Consider the following 12500-nt stretch of genomic DNA (forward strand, 5'->3'; position numbering starts at 1 on the left):
TTTGTATCAACAGTTGTGTGTTTATATAAACTGTGGTGTGTTTATATCAACTGTAGTGTGTTTGTATCAACTGTAGGGTGTTTGTATCAACAGTTGTGTGTTTGTATCAACAGTTGTGTGTTTGTATCAACAGTTGTGTGTTTGTATCAACTGTGGTGTTTATATCAACTGTGGTGTTTATATCAACTGTAGTGTGTTTGTATCAACTGTAGTGTGTTTGTATTAACAGTTGTGTGTTTGCATCAACAGTTGTGTGTTTGTATCAACAGTTGTGTGTTTGTTTCAACTGTAGTGGGTTTGTATCAACTGTAGTGTGTTTGTATGAACTGTTGTGTGTTTGTATCAACTGTAGTGTGTTTGTATTAACAGTTGTGTGTTTGCATCAACAGTTGTGTGTTTGTATCAACTGTTGTTTGTTTCAACTGTAGTGGGTTTGTATGAACTGTAGTGTGTTTATATGAACTGTAGTGTTTGTATCAACTGTAGTGTGTTTGTATTAACAGTTGTGTGTTTGCATTAACAGTTGTGTGTTTGTATCAACAGTTGTGGGTTTGTTTCAACTGTAGTGGGTTTGTTTCAACTGTAGTGGGTTTGTATCAACTGTAGTGTGTTTGTATCAACGGTTGTGTGTTTGTATTAACAGTTGTGTGTTTCGACTGTTGTGGGTTTGTATCAACTGTAGTGTGTTTGTTTAAACTGTAGTATTTGTTTAAACTGTTGTGTGTTTGTATGAACTGTTGTGTGCTTGTATCAACTGTTGTGTGTTTGTATAAACTGTTGCGTTTGTATGAACTGCAGTGTGTTTGTATGAACTGCTGTGTGTTTGTATTAAGTGTTGTGTGCTTGTATGCACTGTTGTGTGTTTGTATCAACTGTTGTGTGCTTGTATCAACTGTTGTGTGCTTGTATCAACTGTTGTGTTTGTATGAACTGCTGTGTGTTTGTATGAACTGCTGTGTGTTTGTATGAACTGCTGTGTGTTTGTATCAACTGTTGTGTTTGTATGAACTGCTGTGTGTTTGTATGAAGTGTTGTGTGTTTGTATGAACTGCTGTGTGTTGGTATGAACTGCTGTGTGTTTGTATGAACTGCTGTGTGTTTGTATGAAGTGTTGTGTGTTTGTATGAACTGCTGTGTGTTGGTATGAACTGCTGTGTGTTTGTATGAACTGTTGTGTGCTTGTATCAACTGTTGTGTGCTTGTATCAACTGTTGTGTGCTTGTATCAACTGTTGTGTGCTTGTATCAACTGTTGTGTGCTTGTATCAACTGTTGTGTGCTTGTATCAACTGTTGTGTGCTTGTATCAACTGTTGTGTGTTTGTATCAACTGTTGTGTTTGTATGAACTGTTGTGTTTGTATGAACTGCTGTGTGTTTGTATGAACTGTTGTGTTTGTATGAACTGCTGTGTGTTTGTATTAAGTGTTGTGTGTTTGTATGCACTGTTGTGTGTTTGTATGAAGTGTTGTGTCTTGGTATGAACTGCTGTGTGTTGGAGTCAACTGCTGTGTGTTGGAGTCAACTGCTGTGTGTTGGAGTCAACTGTTGTGTGTTTGTATGAACTGTTGTGTGTTTGTATGAACTGTTGTGTGTTTTTATGAACTGTTGTGCTTGTATCAACTGTTGTGCTTGTATCAACTGTTGTGCTTGTATCAACTGTTGTGTGCTTGTATCAACTGTTGTGTGCTTGTATCAACCGTTGTGTGCTTGTATCAACCGTTGTGTGCTTGTATCAACTGTTGTGTGCTTGTATCAACTGTTGAGTGCTTGTATCAACTGTTGTGTTTGTATGAACTGTTGTGTTTGTATGAACCGCTGTGTGTTTGTATGAACTGTTGTGTTTGTATGAACTGTTGTGTGTTTGTATGAAGTGTTGTGTCTTGGTATGAACTGCTGTCTGTTGGAGTCAACTGTTGTGTGCTTGTATCAACTGTTGTGTGCTTGTATCAACTGTTGTGTGCTTGTATCAACTGTTGTGTGTTTGTATGAACTGTTGAGTGCTTGTATCAACTGTTGTGTGTTTGTGTCAACTGTTGTGTTTGTATGAACTGTTGTGTTTGTATGAACTGCTGTGTGTTTGTATGAACTGCTGTGTGTTTGTATGAACTGCTGTGTTGGTATGGACTGCTGTGTGTTGGTATGAACTGTTGTGTGTTGGAGTCAACTGTTGTGTGTTGGAGTCAACTGTTGTGTGTTGGAGTCAACTGTTGTGTGTTGGAGTAAACTGTTGTGTGTTGGAGTCAACTGTTGTGTGTTGGAGTCAACTGTTGTGTGCTTGTATCAACTGTTGTGTGCTTGTATCAACTGTTGTGTGCTTGTATCAACTGTTGTGTGTTTGTATCAACTGTTGTGTGTTTGTATCAACTGTTGTGTGTTTGTATCAACTGTTGTGCTTGTATCAACTGTTGTGCTTGTATCAACTGTTGTGCTTGTACCAACTGTTGTGCTTGTATCAACTGTTGTGCTTGTATCAACTGTTGTGCTTGTATCAACTGTTGTGCTTGTATCAACTGTTGTGCTTGTATCAACTGTTGTGTGCTTGTATCAACTGTTGTGTGCTTGTATCAACTGTTGTGTGCTTGTATCAACTGTTGTGTGTTTGTATCAACTGTTGTGTGTTTGTATCAACTGTTGTGTTTGTATGAACTGCTGTGTTTGTATGAACTGTTGTGTTTGTATGAACTGTTGTGTGTTTGTATGAAGTGTTGTGTCTTGGTATGAACTGCTGTGTGTTGGAGTCAACTGCTGTGTGCTTGTATCAACTGTTGTGTGCTTGTATCAACTGTTGTGTGCTTGTATCAACTGTTGTGTTTGTATGAACTGTTGTGTGTTTGTATGAACTGTTGTGCTTGTATCAATTGTTGTGCTTGTATCAACTGTTGTGCTTGTATCAACTGTTGTGCTTGTATCAACTGTTGAGTGCTTGTATCAACTGTTGAGTGCTTGTATCAACTGTTGTGTGTTTGTATCAACTGTTGTGTTTGTATGAACTGCTGTGTGTTTGTATGAACTGCTGTGTGTTTGTATGAACTGTTGTGTTTGTATGAACTGCTGTGTTTGTATTAAGTGTTGTGTGTTTGTATGCACTGTTGTGTGTTTGTATGAAGTGTTGTGTCTTGGTATGAACTGCTGTGTGTTGGAGTCAACTGTTGTGTGCTTGTATCAACTGTTGTGTGCTTATATCAACTGTTGAGTGCTTGTATCAACTGTTGTGTGTTTGTATCAACTGTTGTGTTTGTATGAACTGTTGTGTGTTTGTATCAACTGTTGTGCTTGTATCAACTGTTGTGGTTGTATAAACTGTTGTGTTTGTATCAACTGCTGTGTGTTTGTATGAAGTGTTGTGTGTTTGTATCCACTGTTGTGTGTTTGTATGAAATGTTGTGTGCTGGTATGGACTGCTGTGTGTTGGTATGAACTGTTGTGTGTTGGAGTCAACTGTTGAGTGCTTGTATCAACTGTTGTGTGCTTGCATCAACTGTTGAGTGCTTGTATCAACTGTTGTGTGCTTGTATCAACTGTTGTGTGCTTGTATCAACTGTTGTGTGCTTGTATCAACTGTTGAGTGCTTGTATCAACTGTTGTGTGTTTGTATGAACTGTTGTGTGCTTGTATCAACTGTTGAGTGCTTGTATCAACTGTTGTGTGCTGGCATCAACTGTTGTGTGTTTGTATCAACTGTTGTGTGTTTGTATCAACTGTTGTGTGTTTGTATCAACTGTTGTGTTTGTATGAACTGTTGTATTTGTATGAACTGCTGTGTGTTTGTATGAAGTGTTGTGTGTTTGTGTGTACTGTTGTGTGTTTGTATGAACTGTTGTGTTCGTATGCACTGTTGTGTGTTTGTATGAACAGTTGTGTTCGTGTTGCATTTCTTCACTTGTGGATGCATGACAAAACGCAGCAAACAACGCATCCAACGTGTTGCGAACACCGTTCTGCTTGTCGCACAACCGCAGCAATGTGCGAACAATACCGTCGCGTGTTTTGTGCGGCAAACACACAACTTCGGCATGGAAGGAAACGTGCTGCCAAGGATCAGGCGGCCATCGGGCCAAGCCAGAACCGTGTTTGACGGTGGACATCAAAACTAAACGGATCAGGCTACACAAGAAGAAAAACACAACGCTGGAGAACAGCAAAGACTTACTCGTAAGACGAACGGCAGGAGAAGCGTCCACAAACAAAATACAAACGTCCCAACACGAAAGGGAGCAGCCGCACAACTTATTTAGAGTATTTTCTGGAAAATGTATCAACTAGGGGAACACCCACTAAATTAAAAAAAAAACACATCACGCCAGACTATAAGATGCAGATATATAAGTTGTGTAATGAGTTATTTACGAATAAATATTTTGTCAATGTTTATTTACATATCTTAATTTCTCCACGGTGATGTTTTGGTGAATTTACTGAGGAATTTGTGAAACTGAAACGATACATAAAGAATACAAACACTAGTAAACGTGACACCAGCTTGATTACATTACGATAACACACACAAATATGCATGAAAACTCTCCGACAGACGTCACACACGGGACGGGTTAGTGAGTAAGAATTGTTTTAGTTATATTGTAAAACTTACAAATGTCGCTGGGAGTGATGAAGGAAGAATCCGTACGAGTAAAAACGCTATGGACGGCCACTTTTACGTCCGGTTGGAAGCGTTAAACAGCAGGAAACACTGCAAAGGTGAGCAAACTCGTCCAAAAGATGGCGCCATAGCACACAAAATAGCACTCCATTTAAATGTGTTTAATAAAAAAACATTTGCTTTTGTACGCCGTTTTATACGCCGCAGGGTTCAAAGCGTAGGGAAAAAAAGTGGCAGCTTATAGTCCGGAGTTGGCAGTCGTCTTGATTGTAATGAAAAAAACAGGTGCGGGGAAGCGCTCAGGGACAAGCATGAAGGTGCTGCAGGAGAACACAAACAAAACAGGAAGTGCCACCAAAATAAGAGCGCTAAATTGGAAGGAAGGCACCAAACGGAGGAAACACGCCGACACAGTCCAACTAGAGCATGATCCACACATGGACGTATGGTTCCCGCTGATATCAGGTTGGATCAATATCGGTATCGGCCGATACTCAAGGCTCCAAAGGCAAACGAGAGGGAAGACAGGAAGTGATGAGACGAATATCTAATGAGCGTGAATAAAATCCATCCTACCGACAACGGCGCTCGCTGGGCGTCCGTCCGCACGTCCACCGGGCAGCAGGTGAGAGGAAGGACTTGCTCGTCTTCCTCCTCACTGCCTCACCTGCACGCACGCACCTGCTGACTCAGCACTTCTGCCGACAGGCGTCATGGCGCCTCCTGGCGTCCGGGCGCGGGTGTCACATGTTGCCGGGAGAGGAGGAGAATAGCAAACACTCCCGAGGACGTTGAGGACGCCACCTCACCTGGCCAGGTGAGTTCAAAGTGCCGCCCCGACGTGGGCCGCCGCTAAGTGGGCCAGTGGCGGTCATGTGACATGCTCGTCGGCGAGGGGGAAGAAGGCGTAGACAAAGAGGAGAGAAGGCTGTTAGCGTGGTAGTTGGCGTCTTCGCCGTGGCTCCACAGGCGCCGGCGGCGGCAGCCCGGACACGAGCTCCTCCTCCTCCTCCTCGGCGGGCTCCGTGTGTCGGCTCCCTGGCCCCAGCCCGCTCTCACTCTCACTCTCACTCTCACTCTCGCGGTGGCGGTAGGAGGCGGACGGTCCGGTGAGGTGGACCGCTCTCATGTTTCAGAGAGAGGCGGGCGAGGAAGGTGTGAGCGACACACCGCCTGGAGGAGTGTCAGCTGCTCTCTACCTCCTCTCCTCTTCCACCTCCTCTCCTCTTCCACCTCCTCTCCTCTTCCACCTCCTCTCCTCTTCTACCTCCTCTCCTCTTCTAGCACAAGAACCACATCAGTGTCCTCCTTTAGTCCTCTTAGGAGGACTGTGGTCCTCCACCAGTCCGCTTGTGACCAAAGATTCCTGACTGAAGGAACATATCTCTCTCTCTCTCTCTCTCTCTCTCTCTCGACCGACCGACCGACTCCATGATGGAGAGATGCAGCGTTCTCTTGCTCGCTTTCTCTCTCTCCCTCTCTCTCTCCCTCCCCCTCTCTTTCTCTCCCTCCCTCTCTCTCCCACTCTCACTCCCTCTCTTTCTCTCCCTCCCTCTCAACTCCATGATGGAGGGATGCAGTGCCCGCTCTCTCTCTCTCTCTCTCTCTCTTGTATGACACCACGATGGAGAGATGCAGTGCTCTCGCACTTTCTCTCTCTTTGTCACACACACTCCCTCCCTCTCTCTCTCTCCCCCTCTTTCTTTCTCGATTCCATAATGGAGAGATGCAGTTGTCTCTCTCTTTCACTCCCTATCCCTCTCTCTCTCCCTCTCTCTCAACTTTATGATGGAGGGATGCACACTCTCACTCTCTCTCTCTCTCTCTCTCTCTCTGTCTTTCCCACCATCTCTTTCCCTATCTCTCTCTCTCCTTCTCCCCCTCTCGCTCTCTCTTTCTCGATTCCATGATGGAGAGATGCAGTTCTCTCTCTTTCACTCCCTATCCTTCTCTCTCTCCCTCTCTCTCTCTCAACTCCATGATGGAGGGATGCACTCTCTCTCTCTCACTGTCTCTCTCTCTCCCCGCTCGCTCTCTCTCTTTGTCACTCTCTCTCTCCCTCCCTATCTCTCTCTCTCCACCCTCTCTTTCTAGCTGTCTCCATGATGGAGGGATGCTCACTCTTTCTTCCCCGTTCTCTCTCTCTCTCTCCCTCTCCCTCTCTTGCTCTCTCTCCACCCTCTCTTTCTAGCTGTCTCCAGGATGGAGGGATGCTCTCTCTCTTTCTCTTCCCCAACTCTCTTTCTTGTTCTCTCTCTCTCTCTCTCTCTCTCTCTCTCTCTCTCTCTCTCACCTCTCTTTCTAGCTGTCTCCATGATGGAGGGATGCTCTCTCTCTCTCTCTCTCTCTCTCCCCCAACTCTCTCTCATTCTCTCTCTCTCTTTCTGGCTGTCTCTCTCTCCCCCAACTCTCCCACACTCTCTCTCTCTCTCTTTCTCACTCTCTCCCCCTCTATCTCTATCTCCCCACTCTCTTTCTCCCTCTCTCGCTTGCTCTTTTTCATTCTGCCAGTCTCTCTCTCCCACGCTCTCTCTTGCTCTAATTCCCTTCTCTCTACCCTTTTCTCTCTCCCTCTCACTCTCACTCCCCCCCCCCCCCCGCCCCCCTCTTCCTGCGAGGAAAAGGGGGCGGGGCTGCATCCTTGCTGGAATGAATTATATCTGCTTTACACACACACACACACACACACACACACACACACACACACACACACACACACACACACACACACACACACACACACACACACACACACACACACACACACACACACACACACACACAAACACACACTCACACTCACACCCACACACACACACACACACACACACACACACAAACACACACACACACACAAACACACACACACACACAGCATGAAGTTTGCAGCCAGGAGGCAAACATGCGCACAATCGAAGGGCACATTTACTTCAAAATAAAAATCAAACAAGCTAAAAATGGCACAGAAAATATTCTCCATTTCCCCGGCCAGTTGAGAGTAACATTTTACAGCTTTTGTTTTTTTAATGTAAAACATTTAGAATGTGTTTTTGTTGGTTGAAGGTGATCTACCTCTGACAATGTGGCCTCCCTTGTCATTGCAAATATTCAAATAACATTTGTGCCGCAACAACGTTTGTACTGTCAAGTTTTTAAAAGGGAACTGCACTTTTGTAGAGTTTTGCCTATCATTCAAAATCCCTTACGTAAGATGCACATGAACGTCTAAATAAACATCAATAAAAGTCAGCTAACAATGCAAATAACGGGAGTACACTATCCTGCATATGACGCTCTCTCTCACATTGAGCTGCTGCATGGCCTGTAAGTTGGTGAAAGTTAATTCTAGATTATAAATCATGCCTCTCACCTGGATAGTCGAAGGTTGTGGACATAAACCCACAAGTTGGTCAACTTTGACATCCAACAATAGAGAGAAAGACATGGAAATACTCAGTTTTTTTTAACCCTTTGTGGGGATTATGATTACTTGTTCATGTAAGGGTGAAGATATAAACATCCCATCAGTCTTAACCCCAGTGAGAGCAGACGTTGTACAGTAAGTGCTTGTTTTATTATGTGTCATCATTAGTAGTGTTGTTATTGTTGTTAAAAGGAAAAGTCAACATTGTGATGCTTCTGGGAAATTGATACACCATTGCATACTTAAAATGAGTAAAATATGTAAATATTACATGTTACTGTGAATGTTACTACATTACATATATACTTACAGTTTGTATTTGAAACCTTGATGGAGGTTTTTTAGAGCACTTTGTAGGCGGAATAGAGCGACTACCATTGGTTTTTTTTAGTTAGCTGACTTTCGCTCACATTTATTTACGATTTAGAATGCATGAAAAAAGAAAAACACAGGTGTTCTTTTCTTACATAAGGTTTGGGAATGATAGACAACATTTCCACCCAAAAAAGTGCAGTTTTCATTTAAAGGCCTACTGAAATGATTTTTTTTTTCCAAACGGGGATAGTAGATCCATTCTATGTGTCATACTTGATCATTTCGCGATATTGCCATATTTTTGCTGAAAGGATTTAGTAGAGAACATCGACGATAAAGTTCGCAACTTTTGGTCGCTGATAAAAAAAGCCTTGCCTGTACCGGAAGTAGCGTGACGTCAACAGTTGAAAGGCTCCTCACATTTCCCCATTGTTTACACCAGCAGCGAGAGCGATTCGGACCGAGAAAGCGACGATTACCCCATTAATTTGAGTGAGGATGAAAGATTCGTGGATGAGGAAAGTGAGAGTGAAGGACTAGAGTGCAGTGCAGGATGCATCTTTTTTCGCTCTGACCGTAACTTAGGTACAAGCTGGCTCATTGGATTCCACACTCTCCTTTTTCTATTGTGGACCACGGATTTGTATTTCAAACCACCTCGGATACTATATTCTCTTGAAAATGAGAGTCAAGAACGCGAAATGGACATTCACAGTGACTTATCTCCACGACAATACATCGGCGAAACACTTTAGCTACGGAGCTAATGTGATAGCATCGGGCTTAACTGCATATAGAAACAAAAGAAATAAACCCCTGACTGGAAGGATAGACAGAAAATCAACAATACTATTAAACCATGGACATGTAAATACACGGTTAATGCTTTCCAGCCTGGCGAAGGTTAACAATGCTGTTGCTAACGACGCCATTGAAGCTAACTTAGCAACGGGACCTCACAGAGCTATGCTAAAAACATTAGCTATCCACCTACGCCAGCCAGCCCTCATCTGCTCATCAACACCCATGCTCACCTGCATTCCAGCGATCGACGGTGCAACGAAGGACTTCACCCGATCATCGATGCGGTTTGTGTTTGTTTGTGTTGCTGCAGCCAGCCGCCAATACACCGATCCCACCTACAGCTTTCTTCTTTGCAGTCTTCATTGTTCATTAAACAAATTGCAAAAGATTCACCAACACAGATGTCCAGAATACTGTGGAATTTTGAGATGAAAACAGAGCTTTTTGTCTTGGATTCAATGGCGTCCGAATACTTCCGTTTCAACGATTGACGTCACGCGCATACGTCATCATACATAGACGTTTTCAACCGGAAGTCTAGCGGGAAATTCAAAATTGCACTCTATAAGTTAACCCGGCCGTATTGGCATGTGTTGCAATGTTAATGGGGGGGGGGGGAGGGGGGGTGCATTTGTGGTATTGATGTTTCAGCATCAATCCGCACATATACAGTCGTGTTCAAAAGTTTACATACACTTGTAAAGAACATAATGTCAGGAACTAAAGCACTGCACCCAGGAAACAACAACAAACTCAAAATAAGGCACGACAACCTGGTGGAGTTTCATTTTCTTAACCTTTTCTGCTGGTGGTGTGCCTCCGTATTTTTTTTATGTAAAAAATGTGCCTTGGCTCAAAAAAGGTTGAAAAACACTGGCCTCGCTCTATTTACACGACTCTTAATGTAAATGAATATAAATACAAGTTTATTAATATGCTGATAACTATTACAAAATATCTTTAAAAAAAAAAAGGTATTAATTTGACAGTGATTCTGTGACATACCGAACAGCCAATGATGTCGTGATTTAGGCTGCGTATTGACCAATAGGATTAAGTGCTTGTCCCTTGTCGCTACAAAAATAGGTCACTTGGAAGTAAAAAGGGAGACAAACATGAACAAGGGGTAGATAGAAATAAAAATAAAAATGCTACTGACTTTAAAAAAGAAATTCAACGTATATGAAACAAACCTTTAAGGATGGGAGCCAGTATGAATTGAATCGTTACCCGCAAGAGTGGAATGGAATCGTGCTGTGCCCAAAGATTGATGGCCCTAATGGTCAATAGCGACAGAGAGGAAAAAAACTACCAAGGACCAGTCCAAATAACCAATGAGATAACATAATCAATGCAGATGGTTGAGTTGTGTTCAAGTCCAATTGGAAATCAGAGTGCTCTGATTGAGGTTCGGTGCGGCGATAAGCAACGAGCACTGGCAGAGTGCGCCAAGGCCCTTTAAATCAGTTTCCATGACAACCGTGTGCAACTTTCCAAAATAAAAAAAAACGCAAAACAGATTATCTACTTTTCCTGACTGCACCGAGGGAGGTCAGGGTGGGTAAAAATAACGCGCCCCTTTCTTCCCTTCCGAGTCAAATAGTTCCAGTTTGTCCACGCCGACGCTTTCTTGCTTTATCCGCCGCTGTCAGCGCGCTTACTCTCGCTCCTCGCGCCGTCTGCACCACAATGATCGCCATGGTTACCGGAAGCTAAGCCCGATGTACTACGCTCTTTTCTCCTCCTCTCATCCCTTGCTTCTTCTTCTCCTCCGTCCTTTTTCCCCCCCCATTGTCGCTCCCTCTCTTTTTCTCCAAAAGCAACGTTTCATTGGGATGCACTGATTGGACAAAACATGCAAAATCCGCCAGCAAAGCAGGGCAACCTGGCCGCCAGACGCCGCAGCTGACTGTGCAGGACATGTGGACAGTCGATTATTGACTATCAATAAAGTACTATCTATCTATCCATCTATTTTTTTTAAAACAGATTTTAATCAATAATCACACTAAAAAAGAAGCGAAACAATGGAAAAGCCAGCACGACCCGACGTTTTAAACTAACCCTCTTTACATTGAAATGCAGAATAAAGTAGTATGTTCTGTAGGTGACGGCGTAAGTGGATAGCCCACCCCCCCCCCCCTAAAATCGTCACATTTCATGTGTCAGGTAAACATGGGTCCATAAGACTTCCCTTCCTGCTGTAGTATCCGTAAGTCAGGGTGGTGCCTCTGGTAACAAATACCCTAAAGCAGGGGTACCCAAACTACGGCCCGCGGAAAGTCCCAAGTTAAATAAAAAAAAAAAAATATATATATATATATATATATATATATATATATATATATATATATATATATATATATATATATATATATATATATATATATATATATATATATATATTTATATATTTATTTTTTAATTTAATTAAATTTTTTATATGTTTTTTAAATTAAAAAAAAAATATATATATATACTGTATGTATATATATATATATATATATATATATATATATATATATATATATATATATATATAAAATATATATACAGTATATAAATATATATATATTTTTTTATTTTATTTAAAAAAATATAACAAATAAAATTAAAAAATAAATAAATATATATATATATATATATATTTTTTAAATAATTTTATTTATTTAAAATATATATATATATATATATATATGTATATATATATATATATATATATATATTTAAATAAATACAATTATTATTTAATTTTTAAAATAATATATATATATATATATATTTTTTTTTTTAAATAAATAAAATTATTTAAAAAATTAAAAAATACATATATATATATATTTATTTATTTTTTAATTTTGTTTGTTATATTTTTTTTAAATAAAATTTAAAAAAAAAATATATATATATATATATATATATATATATATATATATATATATATATATATATATATATATATATATATATATATACTGTATATATATATATATACTGTATATATATATATATACTGTATATATATATATATATATATATATATATACTGTATATATATATATATATATATACTGTATATATATAAATATATATATATTTTTTTAATGTTTTATTTTATTTATTTATTTTTTAATTTTTATTTTTAACTTGGTACTTCCCGCGGGCTGTAGTTTGGGGACCCCTGCTTTAGGGTATTTTTTTTACCAGAGGCACCACCCTGACTTACGGATACTACAGCAGGAAGGGGAGTCTTATGGCCCCATGTTTACCTGACACATGAAATGTGACGATTTTAGAGGGGTGTGGGCTATCCACTTACGCCGTCACCTATTATATTTTATATATATATATCTGATA

General features: G+C 40.7%; 1 protein-coding gene across 15 annotated transcripts in view; it reads right to left on the bottom strand.

Annotated features, from left to right (window-relative positions):
* syngap1b (synaptic Ras GTPase activating protein 1b) overlaps positions 1-12500 on the bottom strand; it is a 351951-nt gene that overhangs the window by 129651 nt on the left and 209800 nt on the right. Inside the window, exon 1 of one of the 15 annotated variants that reach the window (XM_062029210.1) lies at positions 5177-5937. The exons of 13 other annotated variants lie outside the window; for them this stretch is intronic. The gene's annotated coding sequence lies outside the window, so the exon portion shown is untranslated. Of the gene's footprint in view, positions 1-4591; positions 4805-5176; positions 5938-12500 lie in introns of those variants that run through there. One more of the 15 variants, XM_062029211.1, reaches the window with a different exon arrangement.

Source organism: Entelurus aequoreus, linkage group LG20 (assembly GCF_033978785.1).
Source record: "Entelurus aequoreus isolate RoL-2023_Sb linkage group LG20, RoL_Eaeq_v1.1, whole genome shotgun sequence".
NCBI classification, from domain to species: domain Eukaryota; kingdom Metazoa; phylum Chordata; class Actinopteri; order Syngnathiformes; family Syngnathidae; genus Entelurus; species Entelurus aequoreus.